The sequence below is a fragment of the Anopheles stephensi genome, chromosome 2, assembly GCF_013141755.1.
Source record: "Anopheles stephensi strain Indian chromosome 2, UCI_ANSTEP_V1.0, whole genome shotgun sequence".
NCBI lineage: Eukaryota > Metazoa > Arthropoda > Insecta > Diptera > Culicidae > Anopheles > Anopheles stephensi.
The window spans coordinates 24,428,720-24,451,835 of NC_050202.1; the positions used below are offsets into that span (position 1 = coordinate 24,428,720).

At 46.3% G+C, this 23,116-nt stretch overlaps 1 protein-coding gene and 1 long non-coding RNA gene across 8 annotated transcripts in view; one reads left to right on the forward strand and one right to left on the reverse strand.

Moving 5' to 3' along the window:
• LOC118504750 (transcription factor SPT20 homolog) overlaps nucleotides 1-23,116 on the reverse strand; it is an 83,890-nt gene that overhangs the window by 56,888 nt on the left and 3,886 nt on the right. The window lies entirely within an intron of this gene.
• On the forward strand, nucleotides 13,981-16,983 carry LOC118504754. The gene is made up of 3 exons (XR_004905341.1): nucleotides 13,981-14,216; nucleotides 14,313-14,820; nucleotides 14,926-16,983. It is a non-coding gene; the product is annotated as an uncharacterized LOC118504754 (long non-coding RNA).

Here is a 23,116-nt window from a genome sequence, read left to right on the forward strand (position 1 = left end):
TATCAAAGGATCGATCGAGTGCCACAGAACCTCGGCTTGAAGATTAACGAGGCAAAAACCAAAATGATGGTGGCATCACCAGCGTCCCTGCTAACAAACACTGATTTACGCAGGGGTGATGTACAGATAGGTGACCGCACCTTCGAATTCGTCCAAAACTTCACCTATCTGGGGTCAAGAGTCAGCACCGACAACAAAATTGATGTTGAGTTACGCGCACGGGTGCTGGCTGCCAACCGGTCATACAACAGCCTGAGGAAACTTCTCCACTCTAAATACCCGTCGCGTCGGACAAAGCTGGGACTGTACATAACATTTATAGTCCCAGTACGCACATACGCCTCTGAGACATGGACTCTTCCCAAAACTGACGAAGGAGGATTGTTAGCCCCATATGTGTGGAAGCGCAATGGAGGAGCCGCTACAATGACCAGCTCTACGAGCAACGAATTAGCCTCGCCAGGCTCCGGTGGACTGGTCACGTCATGAGAATGACACCGGACGACTCAGCCCGTAAAGTCCTTTTAGGCCGTCCACACGGACAGAGGAGGCGTGGTAGGTCTAAACTGAGATGGCGTGATGGCGTTATCCCGGCCGTTTTGGCGGACTATCAATGGCAGACGAAGGCGCTGGACCGTGAGCGGTGTCGAGAATTGTTGCAGCAGGCTAAGACCGCGAAGCGGTTGTAGCACAGGATAAGTAAAAAAGTATCATTATGGGCCTTGTAAAGTTTTGAAACATTGCAATTGAAAATCGAAACTGAGGATATTACGAAAACATAATCGTAAAAAAGTTATCCTATAACATCACGTCGATCAAGGTCGTGATCTGAATGGACCACGTGAAGCAACGCAAATGATCAATAACGTAAAAAGGTTTATGATTTAGGTTTGAAATCTACAAGCAAAACAAATTGCGGATACCTTTGCTTTTTTTGTTCTTAAAAACTGAATATAAAACATGAAGAGGGTTGTATTTGCGAAAAGGTCCTAAAAACATGGTTTAAATTATGCATTATACTCAACATCCACCCAACAAAACATCCTGCTTATTGAGATTGTACTCCCGCAAAAATACGAGTTCACGATGAGTTACTTCATCCCCTAATCAAGATCAAAATGATCAAATTCTGCGAAGGATCCAATCGGTCCACACACACCTTGGGTGGCATTGGAACATACGGTCCACACCCGGGGGGGGGTGCGATATAAACCGCGCTTGAAGGTTCTGACATTTGCACATCACAATGCCCATGTGCCATCACCATCTGCCGTGCCGCGACGGCTTTTGGACGACGACGCGTGCCACGGGAAAAACGGCTCCAACATTAAGAGGATCTGCTCACCACTAATGGAGCTAATGACAGCTCAATTCTCCCCTGCTGAGCGAGGCGAGGACCTCCGTGGTGTGGTTTCGCTCAAAACAATCGCTGCGGAATGCCATCGGGTAAGGCTGAAAATAGAAGCAAAAAAAAAAGACACAAAACCAAGATAAGTAATGGTGCTTTGTCGGGGATGGAAAAGAGGAAGAAAAAAAAATCACACTAAACTCTACCGTCCACCAAAACCCCAACCGCAGGCGCAAAGGTCAAACGTTGGCAAATTGCATCAATATCAATATTTGGCATATTTGGACGTTCCGAAGGCGGATGCTCTGCCCGGTGGTACGAAAAGTGTAGTAAGGTGCACACAAAAGGTCCTCCTTCTATAGTTGAATGTTACGCGGCGACCGGGAGATGTTTGCCCTGCCTTGATGTTGTTTCGATATGATGATGATGATGATGCTGTTTGTAGTGTTAAATAGTGGCAAAATAATGCGCAAATCTTCCTTTGAAGGTCTCCATAATCTTCGTGTGCACTTGCTATTCTGAAGGCGGAACGAAGCTAGAAAATGAGCATCACCGGGCGCAAACCTTATGCCAAGCTGCTTGATGTCATTGCTTGATGACCGCACGATGAGACTATAAAAATCAATCGTTTTGCAACATCTCCCCTATAAAGATCCCGCTGGTGCAGGATTGTTTTGCATACTCTGTGCAAACGTTCGCGATGCAAAAACGTTCGCGCCTTTCTTCACCCGTAAAGCAGAACGGATGACATTTCCTTGTTCGGTGAACGCTTGACACTGTATGCCGGCCAGCAGGGGCAAAACATGTTACAGAGCTGCACCTTCCAGAGTCACATTCCGGACGAACAAAGTCACACCGATGAAACCCCTTGGACGGCCTGTGAGCAGGTGCTGGATCGCCGTTTGCGTTTATCAACTTGTAAGGTTCGTCCCGAGAAGCGCAACCCGATGACAGAGATGAATGGACCAGTACTGTGTCCATAGTGCGATAATAGTTTTCTAATGACTCTGAAGGCTAGTATGCGCCGCATCCGCCGCTCGCAACCCAACGTGGCGCTTTGTTCTATTTATGGTAATGTGTTTTTTTTTTGTTTGTTGGTCAAACAAAGCTTGGATGGAGATGGATGTTTGTGCTCCTGCTTACAAAAGAAAATACACACACACACACACTCTCAAGAATAAATAACCCGAAACCGTTGAGCCGGGTATGAATTTTGACACCTTGCGTTTTATGTCACAACAACAGCGCACAAATCATACGCCGTGCGTATGAATTGGGCAGATAATTATCATAATTAAGCTAAAAGGTCTTCGCCATTGCTCAGTGATCAGTTCACCAGGTTCCGTATATGAAAAAAACGATCATCAATAGCAATTTGTTATCTTGAACGGTGTTTGTTTGGGCGCCAAATGTCATGTCTGACTTCGATTCAAGCTGTCAAAAAACATGCCTCTCACACGCCGCATGCTCCACGTTTGCTTTGCTAAATCGAGTTAGCGGTGCAATTAAACATGGCGCCCAATTGCAGTCTCGTTTCATCAAATGGGAGCCAATTTTTTTATTTCTCTCCGATTGCTACACCCCGTCTTCAGGTATCAGCGAGGTCTGCAAAAAGTGTGGTTAAAGCTAAATACCATCCCACAACGTGCTGTACCCTCATTTCCATGGGTGGTTTCTATAGACACATTCAAACTCTTATCATACAGCTTCTCCCCCCGAACGAGCGATTGCTCAACGATGCTCCAAACATGCGCTTGCATGTAGCTCGGCAAAAAAGGTAAATTGAAATGAAACTCTACACGAGATGCCAAAGTATCTCGCGCAAGTAATGCACAGCATACACAGGGGGAGCCAACCCATTATCATCATCACTGAGCCACCACCTCCTCCACACCAACAGCTACCGTGTGTGGGTACGTGCAAAGTGTCATAATTTCGCTCCACATACACTCCACACCCAGCACCGTGAGCGCTTTCCTCACCGTCTTTATCGGCAGCTGTTGGGCCTGAAGAAATGGCGTACTTCGTGACCCGAACTCTTTTACACCCCTTGTTGGGAGAGTAGGTCAATCTCTTGCACCCTTGCTTTGGCTGCACATGCGAGTGGGTGGTGTGGCCGGGGCACATAATCGATTTGAAACCATTCCAATAAGTCTCACACATGATAATAGGGGGAGCATGCCGTTTGTTGTGAGCCGTTTTTTTTCTGTCTTCCAAATTCTTCCCAATTACACCCGGCTGATGTAATATTTGAAGCCAGCGCAAGCGCTGATAGAGTGATTAGCCTTTGGACGAGCAAAAGCGCCATGATAAATAATCGCCCAATAAACATCAGATGGTTCACCGGGTGGGTTGCAATCTCCCGTGCAAGATTGCTGCTACCGCACCACGTTGGGAGATTCCCAGCAGGTTCCGAAGACGGTGACGAATGGGGCGGGGGCAAAGGGCACCCATTTAGGAGGGGTAAGTTCCCACGGGGTACCAAACAGTTGCAGCGCGGGCACTTGGGCAAGACTCCCGGTACAATGATCATAATTAATTCAAACCACCCAACAAAACACGGAGTCGGCGCTCGCACGTGATTGTGGTGTTAGAATTGCCGCCCGAGCGTTTGTGTGGTCCCGTGTCTTGCGATCTGGTCTAGAATAGCCACCATAGCGTGTGCTGTGCGCAGTTGCGGTTGCAGTTGCTGTTATTGCACTGGAACGCCTTTGTGTGGTGTGGCGCTTGCCTGACTTGCGTTGCATTGCACATGAATCGGTATACCGTCGGGGCCAGAAGGGAATAGAGCCACCTAGCCTTTGTCGAATGGTGTGGGACAAGATCGAAACCTTTCTACGCCACGATGTGACCCTCGGAACCAAAACTTTGTGCAACGAAAACTGAACCCAAGAGTTGGGAGTGTTCAATAGAGGTAGCTCGGTGCTCTAGAAGATTACGATAAGGAGGCGGGAGTTCTAGAGGCTTAAAATATTTCAAAGTTTTCTGATAAGAGAGCACTTTAAAAATTTACATAAATATACCGGGATATTGATATCTCCTGTTTGCGTCGCATGATAACCTACTCAGATCTTTTTGCCGAACGAAAAGACTTGAGGGCCAAATTGACTGGAGGTGTTCTAGTGACATGGCAAATCTACCATAGCTCATCGAAGTCACTGCAAAATATTGCGGATATAAGACTGAACACGTCGTCGTTATAACAGTCATACCACTATCTTTCAACATCTACCGAATCCAAAACTCTACTGATGTTGAACTTAAAGGACTCTACTTATTCAGTCCCTAGTCTCAATAATGTCCATCGACATCTCCCCACAAATCCAGACAAAATATTGCCAAAAACTGTTCTAACGAGGCACAAGATATCAATTGAACTGACAGTAATCCGTTCATGGGTCAATATTGAATGAGATGCATCTAGTGCTGACATTCTAACTTATATCTGATAGCACCAAACACCTAATATTTGCTTAGCATCTACAGACTCCATTGAAACCTAAAACATATAACTTCTGGCGTCTCCCACATTGAGATCATTCTCACAAAACAACGTTCGCGAAACACGAAACGCCACCAAGCTTTGATTTAGCTAATTTGTGTCACTCGCCTCGCAGTGAATGTCAATACAGCCTTGGACTTCTGCGTCTGCTAAAACCGTTCACAGGGTTCAGCCCCCCGCGTTGACATGTTCGCCCCCGTTTTGCTTATCTTGGCGCAAAAACCCCCGTCTCGCGGTCGGGGGTCGGGACCTCGTGTCGAAGGTGTTAAGTACGAGTCGTGCGATCAGATTTCGTTCTTGGCGTACGCGTATCCTAACCTTACATAAAGCACGTGGTGGAGTGCCGTCCATTAAGCACGTATTACTTTCTGGAATAGGAGACCTCTCCGACACGTACGTGTGTGCGAAAATAGAGAACCTTCACCGTGGTCCCAGCTGACCTTTTGGCACACTGCCACGGGCAATCGCCAAACGGATGGTCAGAATAGCCTCCGGCCAGGTTCGAAAATATCGAACAGCGCTCATCCTCACCAGGTCAGAGGCAGATCGTGCCCGGGCCGCTATTAATAGTGCCAGCTTCGTACGTTATTTCTCACGCTGCCAAAGGGTTACACACACACACATGGACGACGGTTTACATTTTCGGCGCTCCACACGTTGTGTGGCGACGGCGGCGACATCAACGCGCTCGTAAGAGACGAACCGCAGCGAACGAAACGAAATCGAAAGTATTCACTCCCGCAACTGATGAGCGCGCCGCAAGAGAGCGCCATGTGTCGATGCGGCTTTGCTCTCCCTTTTTCCCGTGATCTTTGGCTAAATGTTAACCGGTTTTCCCTTCCAAACGGTTGATCATCTTCAGCTCCTACGTCGCCGCATGCCAAGACGCATCTCGTCGGCTAATCGACCAAACGAACGCACACTAACGGTCACGATGGCAGGTGGACTGAGGCATGAGGCATATAATGGGGAATGGATCAGAGCAAAGCGTCCTCTGTAGTCGGCTCAGCAAGATGTGTGTAAATGACACATGCACGACAAGCAGGAAGTCGACGCAGTATTGAAGCGGCTCCGGTCGCGAAGGCTACCGACGAACGTAAACAGCAGGCAACATCCTCCCGATACACGCTCGAACCTGTTTTCTGTCGATCGAAATCGAAACCAATCTTCATGCAGTTATTTGTGCGCGAGATTGAGCCGCGGACAAAGACGGGCGACAAAGCAAACCAGTATCATACGCGTTTAGTCAGCTGTTTGGTATGCTGCGGAATGTGGACGGCGACAGACAAATAGAAAATTGTGAAGCATTTTTGCTAAGCAGTAGCTTTATAGTGTTTTGCTCTCAGAAAAAGAGATTCTCCTATAAAAAACTACAGCTTCAACATTAACGGGTTCAAAGGGTCGACCTGGTTATTTTTGTTGATTGTGGCCTTTCGGGTGGCCTTTCTATTTTCATCCCAAATTCACCCGTCGCTTCGCATGTGCCGGAGGATGCCAATTTGAAGATGCCATCGGCGGCTGTCTGCTCGACGATGATGATGCTGATGATGGTGGGTGAGCAGCAAGGTGCAAGATGGAATGTTGCCCATCGCTTCGTCAACGTTCGCCTTGGGTACCTATATACGCGTGATGTAAGCCGATACTGTCTAGCCAAACAAAAATGCGTACAAGCACGGCAAGAATGCACTGGTGATGGAAGTAATATTGCATTGCCAACAGCCTGTTTTGTTTATAAAAAAAGGTTTAGTAATTTTCAATATTGTTTCAAGAAGACGTTTCAACGCTAAATTAGACGTAGACATTTGCATGTTAGTAGTGCCTCTATGATAGATCTACCATGTATAGCCTAAGCTCCGAATGTCGACTATGTCGACTACAACGACTGTTCAAGATGGGATTAACCAAAATCGAAAGAATGACTTGATGCATTTTGTAGCTTTCATCCAAACAAGGACTTTAGCAGATGGAGCGAGTGGGACGGTCCAGTGGTAGAGGCAACAACGACACCGGTCTTCATAAGGCAGGACGGGGGTTCAAATCCCATCCAGACCGCTACCCTGTACTTGGGACTGACTACACAACTCATGTGGTATCATTAAGTATAGTAAACCAGAAACGCATGACCTAAGAGGTCGTTGGGCCAAGAGGAGAGAGATAGAGAGAGAGAGAGAGAGAAAGAGAGGGAGGCAGGAAGAGAGAGAGTGAGAGAGAGTCGATGAGTTAGCAAATTTGACAGATAAACAAAACATAGTAAAAAAAAAGGATACGATAGAGCCGTGCCTCAAGCCAGATTTTTACGAATCCTGGTCACAGCACCATGAACAGCTAACAGTTTATATCTTTGAGCCCTCAATTGGTTATTGAAATTGAATATTTTTGTAAGATCTCAGTGTTGTAAAAGTAATGCCTAAATATTGGATGAAGTCCTGAACTGCCAATCAATTTCCGTATTTGCAAGGCATGATATTCAAGATTCTTCTTCTGCTTCTTACTCGGCACTACAACCTTGAAAGGTCTCGGTCTGACATGCTCGGTCTGACTAGCTGTGACTTGATTTTACCCATAGCAAAGTAGTCAGCCCTGCGTACAGGGAGACGGTGTAGATGAGATTTGAACCCCGGTCCTACCGTGTGAAGACTGGCACCGCTGTTGCCTCAGCCACCAGAATATTGAGTATTTAAAAAAAATCGATAGCGTTGCTTAGACTATAAGTAATTTAAATCAACGAAGCCGAAAATTGCAGATCAAGACCTCGTGAGTTCTTAAGTGACACCAAAGAAGAATAACTGCTCCGACCGATTAAAATGCTGTCTCATTTTTAGTAGAAGTCAACAACCATAGTCAGACAGGAATGAATAAATTCTAGCGCATAATTACAATGTGTATCAACACAACTTAAACCACTCAATACCCATTTAAATTCCTCTCAAGTACACTGAAAGTAGCAACGGTTGCATTTCAATTGCGCTCAAAAGATTCACCGAACAGTGATTCTGTGCGACGCGCCAACAAAAAAAAATCTGTTCACTTTGATTTATGAGGTGCTGGGCCAGTGCAAAACCCACGCGTTCCGCAGCAGTAGCGTCGTTAACGTCGAAAGGAAACCCCAAACTAACACAGCACCAGATAACCATTCTCTTTTAATCTACCAAACGTGGGATGCACACGAACGTACCATTCGCGGCCCAATCCATCGCATAAATTTCGCCAACCAGCGCTACCACCACCACCACCGAAGGTTAGCGCAGTGCTGTTTGTTTTTTGGGGAGTTCAACCATGTCAACCGCCCCAAAATGTCACCGAGAATCATCTGCTCAAAACGGCACACGCAAAACGGCCGTTGCGGTTTGAAGTGAGTGCTCGTTTGAGAACCATTTGCCAATTTATTGTTGCTGATGCCGGTCGGTTAACCGAAATGTTTTGGGGATGTCATAAAACAGGATGGGTCGCGCGAGTCTCAAGTTGAGGTTACCCCACGCGGTGGCATTTTCCTGACCGACCGGGCGGTCATAAAGTACGCGTGCGATTTGAACCACTAAGCGCGGGAGACGAAGTGAAAGGAATGCTGGACAAAACGAGCAAATGGCTCGGCAGGCACACACTCTGGGAGCCCTGAGAATTGGCGCTCCGGGGAAACAACACGTGTTTCGGGCGGGTCAAAAATTTTGAACATAAACACGCAACGAATTGAAACGGAAATCGACAACGAGATATACCCTTGTTTGCACAAACATCGCCTTAAGAGATTAATCTTGCGTTCGTGTTTCCCAGCGGCACTCGATTAGGCCGAAAGCCGATTGAAGTTGCTGGTGATGGTTGTCATACATCGCCATTCTGCGATCGTTATTCCCACCGGGTTCACAACAATCGGGCGTCGCTCTCTCTCTCACGGTGCGGCGACATGCTCATCATCCGCTTGACATCATGCTAACTGTTTGCTGTTTAACCTGGGGGCCGATTTAATATTTATTACCAAACACACTCTCACAGCAGCAACTTGCAGCTAATCAGCTTGCTGCTGCTGATGATATTTCGCCGCGCATTTGAATGGTGTGTTGCACCATTGGCAATCCCTGCTGCTAGTTTGAAAAGGATGCAACGAATGTATCGTACGAGCAATTATCGTTAATTCCCGACGTACCATCTATCCGGTAAGGGCAAACAGCTCGTCCAGTTATTCTCGTTGGAACCAGCAAACCGCTGAGAGCCCTTTAATGCACCCGATTAGCTACAAGCAGGGAGATGCATTGCGAATTAAAAGGGACTCATCGTTTGGTGGAGAAGATGTGCACATAATCACCCATCACCAACCGGGGAAGATGGAGAAATAGCTTCGTCTACGATAGACGGCCCACACAGACCACACTCGTCAGCTGATTGCGCGGTGGTTTGCAGTCTATCAAGTAAACGACTCTTCTATGCGGCAGCCCTTTACCGATCCCGCAGGGAAGATGAAGTTACGCAACCGAAGGTCATCCAGCCCTGATAACCTGACACGTTCTGGTGCGCGTTCGCGGTAACTCCTTTCACTATATTTCACGGTAATACTACTTTCACACGAAATTGCACGTCAGACAGCCAGGACTTAGCAGAGCAATGCTCGATCCCAACTGCAACTACACCCCATAACCCGTAACAAGGTCAGTAAGTTCGGGACATTTGTAAGACACTTGCAGGGGCCGAAGCCGAAAGTCACTTTTTACCTCAATTACTGAAGGTAAGCAAGCTTTTAGGATGCGTACGTCCATGAGAACTGGTTCTTATCCGGTTCCAATTTTAGACACCCAAGCCGATGTGGATGGATTTATTGCCAGTTCTGTCCACTCGGTATCCGCAAACCCCGCTCCAGAGAGAGTATTCACTTCAGACGGTACTTGTCTAATATGGCGCCCCGATAGCTTTCGTTGACGATGACGTCTGGACAGAGCGTTTCACTCCCCCCGCCCCCCCCCCCCTGCTCGGTACAGGTCACCACACTGTCTAACGCATGCAATCTTATGCAATATTTCTCTATCTTTTCGTGTTTTCTTCCCTCGGTTCGGGATTCAAGCGCTACCTCGCGTTATCTTCAGGGTGTGCGGGACGGTACCGCTGAAAGGGTTTCCCTTCAGACGACCAAGCGTCATCCGCGTGACGTTTGCTGAGCTATGAAGCTTTGTGTAGAAAGACCGGTACATGCAACTAATACTACTACCACGGCCATCAGCTTAGCTGACTTCTGGTGCTGCTACTAACACTGATATCTCCGTGGTGAGCGCTACCATGAAGGTTTTGGCTGAAGGAACAAACCACTTTGCCCATTAACAAGCTCGCAGCGTCTGCAGCGTGTGTTGCAGCAGCTTTCACTCTTTTTCACACTCTTTTTCGCTCCTTGTCACCCTCGACGCGAGCAATCGAGCTTGAGCACACTTGGTTTCGCTTTCGTACAGACTTGCTAGTGGCTTGTGCACCTGCTCTCATTTTGATTTGATCCGATTCGGGTAAAACTGCAATGCACCTACACAACCCCAACCCCGTTGCTCCCTCAACAGCAAGCTCAGATACAGAAGAGAAGAAAAAAACCGATATCGACTGTTACTACATCGCGCCGATCCAGTATCGGCCCGAACCTACCCTACGCGTTAATGTGACAGAACGAAACCAGCTCCGGTCGGCGGTGACAAAAAAAAGTAACCATATTTTTATGTGATTTTCATTATGATCGTTCGGGTGTGTGTGTGTTTGTTTGTGAAGTTATGCTTCAAACTACCTTGTGATAAGCGATAAGTGGCTGTGTGGTTTGTGAAAGAAGTGCACCACGAAGACTCTGGTCCTGCTGGTAACCTGTTTGTTGGTAACCGATTTCGGAACCAACCAGTCCTGGTGGCGGCTGCTCAGTTTTTTTTTCTGCAGTAGGACTGTAGGGCACCGTACGCACAAGGCCCGTCAGAGACACTTTCATTGAAAACGTGCAGTATAGCGAAGCCCACCTAATTATTACCTTTTACACGATCAAAACCAAGCGATGTGATGTTAATGCAATTTGCCGATTAAAACTGGACCTGGCCTATCGTTGCTGCCAAATGGGGGTTTTACTTGGAGTTGTTTGATTAGGTCCTCCATTTCTCTCCTATTTTCAATTTTAAATTTCCAGATTAATACCCGATGAAAAGACAAACCAGCATCTCCTATTCCTATCTTCACAGACATGATGCAGACGACTACCGTCCTCCCATTTCGGTGCTGCGAAAGACAACGTTAAGGTAGGCGCAACATTGACCCCAAAAACGAGTCGATTTTAATCGTACGGTAGCTTACAATGTGGTGGATTGTGTGCCATCTCCATCTCCGGGGAGGACGCTCCATCATCAACATTTTTCTATGTTTAATATTTCCCCCCAACAGCTCCGCATCGGCTCTCTCCCTCTCAAGCTGCCTCTCTTTCTCTCTGTGCCAAGTTATCGTGGTTTATTCGTTCGAACGCCGAATGTGTTTAGGTGCAGCAGCATTCATTCGGTACCCTTCGGTACGCTATGTGTCTGCAGGCAAGACAAGGCAATTACGGTCAGTTGAGATGAGCTACCGCCGTCATAAAGGTGACAGGTTGTAAAGCGAATGATGTTTCTTTTTCGGCGTAGTTTTGCAAGCAATGATGATGATCAAACAATTTAAAAGCAGCTTAAGAAGAACAAAAAAAAACATACACATCCTCAGCCAACAAGTTGCGTCCATTTTCATGTGGGTAAATCAAGATTCTTTGCGCAACATCAACAAAATAGATAAATAAAACACCTCAAACAAATAGCTCCCGGTCGTTTCTGAAGCGTGGCAAATTCGACACGGCTCACCGGTTAGAACATGCTAATTGTACCAGCAGCACCCAGTCAAGATGGGTAGCTCAGAGCCTCAGGGGTGGAAGGTGCCATTTTGACAAACAGTCCGGGCGAATTAAGTTGTCGTACCCATTAAAAATGTGACACGCTCGTTCCGGATTCACTTTGCTGCCCTTGGCATGGGATCTGCGCCCCGTGAACCATTGGGAAGATACGGAGCAGCGCATCGGACCCAACCCCACAACCAGCAGCTGTAATGCGTGGCGTGAAGTGAAGAAGCACCGCGCCAATTAGCAATTCATAATGGAGCGAGTGACTTTATAGCGCGTGTGAGACAACCACAGCCCGAGGTTACACTGCTCTGTTCCGAATGAATGCGTTTCACATTTTTTAAGATGTATTTTTGATTTTGTTTTGCTGAAGAAAAATGTATGTACATTCTTTGGGGTTAAATTTAAAAACTTGCGGTTGGAATGCGGAACAAAAATGTTGACATCGATTGTTGCAAAGTCACTGATATAAAAAGCATGATTACTTATTAATCATTTATACAAAAAGGAAGCATTTGTGGTTAGAATGCGAATTACATTGCTGATGTTTACAAATTTTCAAGAAATGAATGTAATTTTTTTTAAGTAAACAAAACAATAAATCTTCTACGTATAAAGTCATCCTGAAAGTAGCCTTGGATTTTAATTGTTCTTTTATGATATTTTTTTAAAAATACGTATAATTTAAAAAATTTCGAATGTTGTAAGTAAATTATCAATAGATTTTTTTTACCCAAACTTAATTTATTTTATTCATTTTATTTATTAATTGATGATTACGGTCAGACGCCGTATTGTCATCACCGCGCCTGATGACTGCGAATCATAAATTCACAAAAAAAAACAATTAAAGAAAATTAACAAGGCATTTCCTCCATGTTATTTGCCATATCCCGAGCATGCTCGGTTGTGCAGGGAGCAAACTTAATTTAGTTCATTGAAAAAAATCTTGGCGGCGGTCCTGTGGCTGAGGCAATAACGGCACCGATCTTCACACGTCAGGACCGGGGCTCACATCCCATCTGAAATTACCTCCCCGTACAAAAAACTGACTACTTTTTCTACGGGTAAAATCAAATCACAGAAAGCTAGACACTTTCACTTGCAATCAAGCACTTTAGTTGTTTGCAGTAGAGATCTGAATACGCAGCTTGATGGTTTGTTCTAGTTCATAGTACATAATGTCTTTCCAGTTCCACCAAACGTTCAATATATTCTTGCTAGCATTTAATCCACGTTGAAAGATTCTTTGTACTTCAACCATCTCCGTTTTCGTATCTGTTTTTAAGTTGTCAAAACCAGGCAGGTTTCTTGATGGATCCTGCTCCACAAAGCTCATTTTAGGTGAATATCGTCGCAGGATCTCATAGTATTGACTTTTGTTGTTTTAAACGCTTGGAGAGTCTATGAACCCAAAGGTATTCCTTAGTCTATAGTTTCAAGAGCTGAACTGGTAGAATTATTCTATTTTCTCGAGTGTTAAGCACAAACTCCTGGATATATTTTTATATAAATGGACATATTTGTTTCCTTATGCCGTCAACTCTGACATAAAATCAGTAACTTTGAGTTTAAACTTAACTTAGCCTTAACTGACATCTCTTTAACAAGAGAAGAGCTGCATTTTAAAAATCTGTTGCAAAATTACATAGGAAAACCCATTAAAACAAATCGAAGTTAAAATACGTGGACACTTTCTTGATGACCTAATATGCAGAACACACTTCCCACGAATACACCCACACCTCGGTTAAGAGTTCTTGTTGATGGACAAAAAATCATCTTCTAATTGTCACATGTGCCTGCACGTTTTCCTTAGCAACGGGGTAAGCAAAGCAGTTCAAGTGCGTCACGCTTGCTGGCACGCTACTTCAAACCGGCATTGTACCGTCCAAAACCAAAAAAAAAAACGAAGACGAATGTTTCATCCATGCCCTTCCCGCTATGTCAACACAACTCGAACGGTACCGGGTACAACATAGCACCCACCAACAAAAAAAGAAGAACTCATACACGAAACACGCCGTAAAGTAGACTCATTGCAAAAGGAACTCTTGAAGCTCCGCACATGTTTACAAACAAAATGCGTTGATAGGGTAGCCGCGGAAAAGGTGCAAACGATGCTGCTCCACCAAAATCGCTAAGTGTGAGAATGCGGGCATCACAACTACACACGCTCGCGTACGCACTCAGACAGTGGTTGTGTGTTGTTATCAAGCGATAAGGAGGTAAACACCAAGGCAATGTGCGTACCAGATAGCAATGGGCAGCAGACTGCAACTACTGTCAGTCGTTCGGTAGACGTATAGTACGATGAGCGTGATTAGTGCGCGAGCTAGAATTGGGTGACTTACTTTCGCTTTTTCTCCCGTGCTCCCTTTTACAAGGAATGATTTTCGACACCACCGAGACACCATCTACTCCGTTCCGATGGGAGAGTGCGTTAAGTCGTGTTGTTATTGCTGCGCAACGTGCTACAATACACCGATCTGCTGTGTCGGAAGGTAGGACAGATGGCCCTTAGTGTAGTGGATTAATGTAATGCTAATCATCTCTCTCTCTCTCTCTCTCTCTCTCTCTCTCTTTCGCTCTCTTTGCAGCTTGTGCTGTCTGCTAATACCACTGCTCGGTTTGCTAATCATTCTGTGTGGGCTAGTGTTTGGGATGATCGTAGGGCTAGCCTGGCTGGCCCAAAACCATTCCGAGCCGGAAACTGTCGGCCGTATGCTTGCGCTTCTGAGAAATAGTTCCGCCAGTGAGACTTTCACCACGGACGGCCATGCTGTTGTGGAGTAGGACAGAAAGCTGGGCTGCGGTACGATGGACGTCGGTGTGCAGGTTCTTATCGTTCCATTATTGCCTTCGCCGATCAGAGCAGTACACGGTCCACACAAAACAAACACACATGCTGAAGGTGGTAGTAGATGTGTTTGCACGATTGTATGTAGCTACAAAGTGGACGCCTTTTGAGTTGATAGACTGATGTGTTTCGAGTGCCAAAACACAAAAGATGCATTATATTAAGTGCAAGGTGGAGAATTTCATCCATCTGTTGGAGAGGAATTTCGCATGCCATCCACGTGCAGGTAGCACCCCTTAAGACGGCTGGTAAACCTTCGTTCCATGTTGCAGCAAATAAAACATGCGTAACGGTGTAAAGGTCACCACGGTTGAAACCCCATTTCTCACCACTCATCTCTACCCCTTTTGCAGATGGTCGGATGGTCAAGGAAAAATGTCGGCGTACACCGCCGACACAACGCATAGCGTCGTTACGGCAGATGCCACCTTCAAGATTAGATTTCCCGAGATATCCCCCGACCAGTAACCGCCATCCACCAGTAGCAACCGAGAACCACGCATAGGATATAGGTCAGCAGGTTGAAGAACGTAAAGGGGTTAGCGTAATTAGCATGCAGATTGCGAATACGATCGATGCGGGTCACCTCCGAAAAATGGGCGCGAGTGAGAGAGAGGAAGAGGGAGATTGATGATGAAGCTTTAGCAACTGTGCCGTGACGGACGGACGGAGGGGTAGCGTGTGAGAAACTAGTCATACTTATCAGCTTTATCGAAGATAGTGTAAAGATAGTGCCAGTATGCAAGCAAAGCAGGTACCAATCTTACGAAACGGCCACGGGGTACAACAAAATCTAACCCGCACTTCCCCAATGACCGATCGGTCGGTTTAATTCGATCGTACGGCAGTAAATCCTACGCTCCAATTAGCAGCTGCGCCGGCGATGCACTTGCGAGCAGCATAAACCGGCAGCATAATCGAACCCATGAGCATGACTCTATGTGTGTGTGTGTGTGTGCAATAATTTCGCCACCGCAGTCCACGCCACCGCCACACTGCACCATCACTGTCACTTTCACATGACGGGTGAATATACTGAGTGCTGCCGCGGATTTGTTTGCATCCACACGGCTCGACTCGGCACGTTACATAAAACCGACACCGTGCCGTTGCAACGCCAAATGCACCACATAAAATGGTACGACCGCGGCAAACACAGCCAAACAATTCAAACCCCATGGTTGGTCCAATTTCAACCCACCTTGCGGTGCGGGGTTGGTAGCACGGGAGAGCATAGAACAGCGGAGCGGTGCCGGGATAGGGAAAACCCGACAGGAAGAAATGGCCAGCACCTACAGCTTGAAACCCCCGGTTGGATAGAGCTTGCCGGATTTTGGTGTCGTTTTATGATTTTTTAATTTAAATTTTCATTCGGCTGCGAATCGGAATACGTTGCTGGTGCCCTCCAAAAAGAAGTCAGGGTTTTCACACAACGCAACATGGAGGAGCAACCCGTACTGGATGCTGTAGATGCCCATTAATGTGTACGCATAATATTTACGCAAATTGGTGCTTTCTTCCGAGCAGGAGCCGCTGGGTCTGGTCGGGTCACGGGGATTGACATGATTGATTGGTGGAAAGTGGATGAGGGATATCAAGGCTGGTGCTTGGATTTGGGTGTGGTTAGGGAGAAAAAATGTAAATCTTAAAAATACCCCCAATTTAAAGCAGTTACCCAAAGTGAAGGAGATAAGTGAGAGTTTTATGGAGCAATTCCCACAGGGGCTGGTTATGTTAACGAATTTACTAAGTATAGGTTATAGTGCAGGATAAAGGCGAGCGGTTTAGAACCTTCGAACAGCTTACAAAGAACGATCTATAATCATACAGGTAGCAACAGATAGTACACTCGCACTCAATTAAAGGTGATATACTTTAGCAGCATTTCTTTTTCTTAAGACTAGCCTAGCATCCATCACGAGGATAACGAGGATAGCGAATCGGACTCGGAAAGGACAAGCGATAAATATAAATAATTCACCACCGGCAAGTGATTTTAGTCCATAAAATTCATTCAGTTTCAGTCGTGCTATGATGAAATTGAAAAAAAAAACATCGTTAAAGCCTTCCTGCCAATGGCCATTATCCACGCAGACGAAGGAAACATATTCATTACAACGTGCCACCTGGAGCTGCATACCTCTGTTTGTATGCATATTGTAAGTGCGTATCGACTTACACGTCAATTACCTCATGCAGCAGATTGGGGTCTCGTGGTGAGTCACAACGCGGATCCCAACGGACCAAGCTGGTGCTGAAGTTGACCTCACACTGTGCTGCTAAAACCCATGTGGCACGTAAAAGATCAACGATGTCTTAAATCACGGGGAGATCTTCGACGTATTAAGTGCGGAGGAGAGAGTTTTTTTTTTTTAACGCCCGTTGGCCATCGCACGGTGGGCATGGTTGAACAAAATGGATAAAAAAGGATACTTGTTGCAAGGTAGATTCAGCGATTTTATATGAGTAAATAAATGAGTTTCTGAACAATATTCCCAAAAGACGGCATTTATTTTTTGTATTACTTTACCACTCAAATTTATCGTTATTTCTTGAAGTAGCTCAGTTAGACAGAGGCTGGCTAAGATTATCTATGGTAAAATTTGTCTTTTAATTCAACATCAAAATTCATTTATTTGGTTAAATAATTTTTATCTTGATCATTTTAATCGTTTTCATAATGAGAACTATCTCCAAACTGCCATACATGTTTAAAAATGTTAGAGAATAAAGAGTGGATAAAATGATCCACTTAGAAAAGCGTTGCTTCACGATGGAGACGCCTAGTATATGATGGTCGCCTGTTGATGCACCAAAAGTTAAATAACTTAAGGAGTTCCGCAAATAAGTGCAATGTTTCTTGAGTAAATATTAAAACAGACATAAGACTCTAATAAGGCAGGCATGGAACCACGATATTTTGCGGTAATTGAATTTAATTTAATGGCATGCCGAGATCTCTCGAGATTGTAGCGCCAAGGAAGAGAAGAAGAAGAAGGAGTAAATTTTGACTTTTTAAACATTTTTTTCAATAGGAGTATAATATGAATATTTTTTTAGTTCGAATTAATTAAATTTAGCTAATTCAGTCAATTTTATCCAACCTTTCATTCTACACTCCCACCGTGCATCTACATTACGCTAAATGCGTCATAAAGAATGCAGTTGCAATATGCGGACAAGACTATAAGGAAAAACGCACTTTAAGACGCTTCATGCAGCCCAGAAGGAAATCGTGTGCTGTACTTTTATTTTCCCCGGTACACTGTAATTTGTCGTCAATTTTATTGCACGCTCGTAAACGTTTAATATTAAATCAAACGATTCCCCATACACTCTTGCACTTTGGCTGCGTGGCCAGATAAGTTTGCATTCCCATCCATAAAACCGGAGCATGTTCAACTCCCGCACGTTCGTCGCTATAAATGCAACGTAAAAGATTGCGTAAAGCTGTGCGGTGTGCGACTACAACCCCATTCCGAGTTGGGTTCCCTGAACAGTGGTCCCCATTCGCCCAAAAACCGTGAGCCACTTCCTAGAACTCCGGTGTCAACTGCCGGTGGGAATTATTGCTCCCCGTTCGAAATTGCATCGAACTACCCCCGGTTGCGTTATGTGATCTTCTCCAGCTTGGTGGCTCTCTTCATGGACTGGAAAGTGTTTTCTGCTCGAGCCCACCACCCTACACCGCAACAGCCCAATTGCCCTAAAACAAAACGGTTTCAAAATGGTGCTCCCGGCTGAAGCCCACCAGGAAAGGCAGAAGCTTCCCAGACCCGCCATCCCGTCAGCATCCATCGTTAACACCGGCGACATGACACTAAACAACGCTCCCGCGGGTCTCGCACGGGGAGACGCGCAGCCTGAAAGGAATACATGCCCACAAACAAAATTGGCCCGCATTATTGCTCCGGCTCGGTTGTTTCGCCGCTGTACTCCGGGGAAATGTTCGAAACGACGACGACGACAAAAAAGGGCCCACACACTATCCCCGGCGTACCAACGGAGGCAGGTTTGATGGGAAAAGTATAAACTCATCCGAAAAAACAGCAACAACATCGACCAAAAAAAAACATTCACACACACACACACCACTCCACAACCGGGACACGACGGATGACGGAATGATGGCGGGGAAGTTTTGCTCACTGCAGGCTTTACTGCCCCGTTCAACGCGATGCAATCGCATGCAGGAAAAGTGCAATGAAATGTGCACTGTAAAGTGAAAGACACCACCGCACTCCGGTGACTCGTCGTCTTGCTCTTGCGGTTCAAAGGCTGCAACAAAAAGGTAAAATCTCGGCGCGTTGTATAACATCCTGGAACGGCGTCAAACGGTAGCGTGACGCCACCACCGTAGTACCTTCCCGCTTGCCGCGGACCGTATTTCTCCCGTACGAAAAATGGGCCACTTCGGTGCGGCCGAATGGGTTCAGCGCTGTCACGCAATAATGGCCGCTTGAAGGTCGTTGCGACCCTCCTGGTCGGGGGGAGGGTGCAGGTCGGGTGCAGGCTTGCAAATCATCATGGGTCGATAGTGGTGTGCAGCCCGGGGTTTTGTTTGTTACGGATTGGTTTGTGTGCGGTCGCATCCACGCTCAGGGTTAAAACGGTGATATCAATTTCACGATATTTCTGTGACCTCGCGTTCGAGAAACACTTTAAACAGCAAGCTTTACCACCGGGATTGTACTAGAAACTGAATTGCTGGTCACTTGTGTTGTGATTCGTGTAGCAAAACAGGATTTGACAGCTCTCCTGGTGCAGCTGTCAAACTTGTCAAGCGCGTTCTGACAGCTGCTGTCATAGGAATACTACCAAAAATAATATTCAATATCAAGCCTTTTATTATTAATTCGTATAATTAAACTCTTTTTCTAGCATAAAGATCGCTTCTACCACTGCACTGTAAGATGCAGCCCATCAATACTAAATCGATACCAGCCAGATTTATGTAAATGTGAGTAATCACAAACCTGCAGGTTATGCGCCCCCCTTGGCGCGGTTTAATCGTATTAGTGTGGGGTTCGAGAATCATCCAACTAGGTAGATGCCCGTCTGTCGATAGGTGCCAATGCCTTCGTCGCGCTCATCGATCGGTTCGACTCGCAGCGAAGAGAACCTGCAATGCCGCTTCGAGAGGGAAAACCTCGCCGATCCGACCCCAATAAGAGCCTGACGGTGGTGTACGGCGTCGTGATCTTCTTAACCGTACCCCGCTCAGATAGATGGATGGACGATGCCTCTCTGGGTGCGATTTCTACTCTACGTCCTCCCAATCTCTATCGCGCGCGCGTGTGTGTTATGCGCCAAATGCCAAATGTTGCGCATCTTCACCGAACGCATACTCTGCGGCGCGGCTAGTGGCGATGGCACATGATGTACGCGCACGAAACTTGCCGGGCAGGTTTCATCCCCCACGGGTTTTTTTTTTGGTTTCAGTAGTGTACCTGTGAAGAAACTGGCTTTACCGGATGGCTTTACTACTACTCAGCATTGAGTTTCAATCCATCTCCATCGAGGAGCGCATATCACCACTACCTTAAGCTGATGCTGTGTAGTGAAAACCGTCGATCAAGATTTTACCTTCTATTTATGTGATGCTCTTGGGTGTTGTCTTTTGGCCCGAAATCATCAGCAGCTATTTTTAGCCTCGAATTTATATTCCGGTTATCAAAAATTATAATCTCTCTTTCCGTTAAGGCAACACTGACGATCGTTGAGGATCGCTTTTCTTCATTTTCTTGTCTCGCTATCATCACAAGGTCATCCGGAGCGGATTGATACGAAGCTCGTGCAAACACAGCCGATGACTCAGCCAACTTCGATTAACACACCGGCGTGACTTACCGATCGGGCACCGGGCAAACCGGTCCGGCAAGCAAATATAAATTCCTCAAGAAGATGTTTTTTTTCCGCCCGGGTTTCCTAGAATTCTGACAAACTTCTTCGTAGTGTGCCCAGTTGTTTACTTCAGTAACCCCCTGGCACATACACGTGAAGAAATGTAACCATTTGCCTCATCGTTTTACTAACCTAATTCACACATTAGGCAATTACGCAATCGGACTGAGACTGGCGGAGGCTCTTTCCAATTTTTTTGTTGCTTATTTCTATTTTGACTCATGTTCAATGAACGGCTTGCGATATTCGCTCTCGTTACGCAGAAATACACTGCCTCAGCTGTTGCGATTTACCAGAGGAACCCCGATCGCTCCCCGATCGCACAGCATGTCTGTTGGCGTGATCTTCACTGATCACGACATCATCATCTCCTGCTTGCTGCTGCTGTGCGCCAAAAGGGTTGTTGCGAAGGGAAAACACGCTGCACACGCAAGGTCCCGCCAGAGCAAAAGCCGGCACGGAATGGATTAATGCTCGTGGTCGCGCTTGAAGATGGTGAAGATCATCGGGCAAACGATCGAACCGTGTACAAGAGGTAAGCGTGTGTGTGTGAGTGTCTGTGTTGATGTCGAAAATCAAGCTGTACTAACATTCGTTTACTAACCGAGCACGCTGCTTCGCCACTAATCGCTCGTGCTCAGTGGAACTGGATTTAAATGTGCGCGACACGAACTTACACGCACACACAGCCATCCACCACGAAGCATCTTCTTCATCTTCAGCTAGTTGGGTAGTATAACGAAACCATTTCCAACACGCTCGAACACGATGGGCCCGCGGAAAGATCAAGTACACCGTTGACCCTCAGGGGTGTTCCAAAAATGAGCTCACAAGCTAACAGGCTCGTCTACTAAAAAAATATCTCCCGATCGACGAATGGAAGCGATTGCAATCACCCTCCGCATCATCATCATCATTGGGGATACTTTATTTAATATTACTACTATTGTCGTACACAGGGATGATGATGCAAAGTGTATGTCCCCGCACACGCACAAAGCAAACCCCAAATCTACTAAATTAGCTCCAGGCGGCCTCCGGCAGATCTTTCGCAACATCATCAATTGAAAACGATCAGTAGCGAAAGGCGTTTTTTTGATGCAATCTCTTCAACCAGCTCAGATGCAGGTGAGTTCCCTTCAAAGGCGAAACTTCAAGAAACAGATCCTCAAGAAGTCTTCAGATTGCAAAAGCGAGCGATGAGTAAGATTTTGGGATCTTGAAACAGGGGACCCTTTTCGGAGGCTCCATATTTGAAGCAGCAAATGGCTTTGGTAGGTCTTCTTTGTGTTCTGTACACGTTTAAAATATTAGGGACAAACTCGATTCGCCTTCCCCGTGAGACAGAGTACCAACATCAGGTTGGGCAAATATTATCTTTTACCTGCTGCAAACCTCCTGCTTTCTGTGACACTTCTTGCACTTCTTCTGCTTTCTTAACCTTGGCGTTTGGTAGCATTCAAATGAATCCCTCATGCACTCCACACACACCACACTCTTCCTGCGCTCCGTCTGCAAATGTAGATTATATCATCGGTTCAGAGCTCTCTTCTTTCCAGCGGGTCCCCTTTCTAAAGCGAGTCCGCATACATTTATGCAGCAAGCCCACCACACAAGCATCATCATCGCCCTCATCCTCTGCCTCCAAAAAAAAAAAAAAACGCACACCCCATTCGCACACTTCAAAGCATAGCCGAGCTTACCGAAAGTAACTATCAGCTTTGTGCACGGCACTTCTTTGGCCAACTTCTCCCAGCGAAGACGAAGAGTAGCAAGAGGGAAAGAGGGTACCGAGTGAGATAGATTCCCACGATACAAATATGGCTGAATGTGCTCCTGTCAGCGGGGCAAAAATTTGCAATCGTTCCCCAGACTCACTCGCCCAGCCTTTCCCGTCTTTCTCCCCTCTGGGTAGGTAGGTGGACATTAGACCATTGTCCAACCGTCGGCTGCCCAAGTTTTATTTGCTCGAGTTTGCGTGTGTGTGTGTGAGGGACGCATTTTTCTCCTCTTTCACATGGGAAACCTCACCCAGGGCTTGGGGGCTACGTATTTATGCACACAATACGGTTCCATCCCGATCGCAACCCGAACAAACAAACGACTTCTACGACCGGGCAGGCGACGAACCCCCGTGCTTCTCAGCAAGGTTGAAGTTCTTCTTCGATCGAAAGCTCGACTTTAACCTGTTTCGAGCACAGTATTTTTGCACGGCCTTAATTATGCATGACAGCACTGGACAGCACCGAGTGCCGGGTGGGAGAGCCTGTTGGTTAATTATATCATTCAGCTTCGCATCGCTTTCCGGAATCGGGGCCGGATATGCTGAACTGTTTCTTTTTTTTTTTTGTCGCGACTGCACGTCCGGAAAAGCCGGACCGAAGATCTCCAGACACGAAACCGCATTTAGTTCGTTCGTCCGCATCCTGCGCACACGATTTGGGTGGGTGAAAATGGGCTCTTTTTTTCCAGCTCGGTGATGGACGATTTCTGACATTTTCCTTTTTGGTTCAGGCGGATTGCATCATTCGAAACGTAACCGATTCCAATGGGGGAATCCGGGAGGCCGGGTTGTCTAGTTTTGAAGTGCCCATTTTCTTCATCACCTGCAGTGGTGGTGATATGGAAAGCGTTTTCTGC